The sequence below is a fragment of the Sinocyclocheilus anshuiensis genome, unplaced genomic scaffold (genome assembly GCF_001515605.1).
Source record: "Sinocyclocheilus anshuiensis isolate Anshui unplaced genomic scaffold, SAMN03320099.WGS_v1.1 scaffold759, whole genome shotgun sequence".
Classification (NCBI taxonomy): Eukaryota; Metazoa; Chordata; class Actinopteri; order Cypriniformes; family Cyprinidae; genus Sinocyclocheilus; species Sinocyclocheilus anshuiensis.
The window spans coordinates 154,754-156,472 of NW_015551052.1; the positions used below are offsets into that span (position 1 = coordinate 154,754).

General features: G+C 54.0%; 1 protein-coding gene across 8 annotated transcripts in view; it reads left to right on the plus strand.

Annotated features, from left to right (window-relative positions):
- The window catches only part of LOC107661938 (syntaxin-3-like), a 38,075-nt gene that overhangs the window by 13,876 nt on the left and 22,480 nt on the right, over positions 1-1,719 (plus strand). The gene's annotated exons all lie outside the window — the stretch shown is intronic.

Genomic DNA, 1,719 nt, shown 5'->3' on the forward strand with positions numbered 1-1,719 from the left:
CGTCGAGGCACCATACATGAAGGCTCCACAGCTCCAGGCCTGGTTCCTCCAGAGCGGGGCCACTAGGAGGAGAGAGCACTTGGTCTCCCTGACCCGCCTGATGACCTGAGGAATCAGGGCGATCGGGGGAAAAGCGTATAGGCGAGCACTGGGCCAGTCGTGGGCCAGAGCATCTCGCTGTATCGAGAAGTATCGGCAGTGAGAGTTGTCTTCTGAGGCAAAGAGGTCGACCTCTGCCCTCCTGTAGACTGACCAGATCTTTTGAACCGTTTAAGGGTGTAGCGCCCATTCGCCCGGGGCTACCTTGCCTCTGGACAGCATGTCTGCGCCAAGGTTCAATCTGCCCAGCACATGAACCACCCTTAACGAGAGGAGTTCTTTCTGTGCCCAAAAAAGGAGGCAACGAGCCATCCTGTAAAGAGTGTGTGACCTGAGACCGCCTTGGTGATTGATGTAAGCCACCACCGTCATGCTGTCCGACCGGACCAAGACGTGGTGCCCTTTTAAGGCCGGAAGGAAGGTTTTCAGGGCTAAGAAAACTGCCAACATCTCTAGGCAGTTGATATGCAGGCGTTGCTCCGGGGCTGACCAGGAGCCAGATGCTGCATCAGGGCTAAGAAAACTGCCAACATCTCTAGGCAGTTGATATGCAGGCGTTGCTCCGGGGCTGACCAGGAGCCAAATGCTGGATTGCCCTCCAAAAGGGCGCCCCAACCCGAGTTGGACGCATCCGTTGTGACTACCTTCCTTCTGGAGGTCAGGCCTAATCTCGTTCCTGTTTGGAACAGGCGAGAGGTCGTCCAGGGGGCCACAGCCTTGATACAGCGGTGGTCTACCCTGACAGGAAGCCCCTCAGGCGCCAGGCGTGGGGTGGAACGCGGGCTTTGAGCCAAAACTGAAGGGGCCGGGGCCGCATGAGAAGCAGGCCCAGAGAAACTACAGAGGCAGCGGCCGCCATAAGGCCAAGCAACCTCTGAAAAACCTTCAGGAGGCGAGTTGTCACTGGTTTGAGAGACGCCGCCCGCATTTGGGCGGAGTCTAAAATTGTTCCCAAAAAGACAGCTCGCTGTCTGGGCAACAGCTGACTCTTGTGCAGGTTGATGATCAACGTGGCTGAGTAACAGTTCTCTGTGAGCAGCCAACTCCTGTTCTGACCTGGCTAGAACCAGCCAATTGTCGAGGTTTCACTTCATGAGTGTGCGCGGCCAGAGAAAGTCCAAAAAGGAAAGACTGTATATTGATAGGCCACTCCCTCGAACACGAATCTCAAGAATGGTCTGGGGGGGCTATGTGGATGTTAAAGTATGCATCTTTCAGATCCACTGTCAAAAACCAGTCCTTGGGGCAAATGTGCGCGAGGATCTGTTTGATAGTTAACATCTTGAACAACCGGCACATAAGCGAGTGGTTCAGACGTCTGCGATCCAGAATGGGTCTGAGCCCGCCATCTCTCTTTGGAACGAGGAAGTAGCGGCTGAAAAAGCCTGACTCGCTGTTCGCTGAGGGCACTATTTCCACAGCACCTTTTGCAAGCAATGTCTGCACTTCTTGTCGGAGAACGAGCACTTCGTTGTCCGGAATAGAACTTTGAATAACGCCTCTGATGTGAGGTGTTAACCTCGCTGAATTGTTTTTAAAACCCAACTGGACACTCCCGGAATGGCTGCCCAAGCCGTGAAACGGAGGGTTTTTTTTTTTTTTTTTCTTATGGGGGGTTGT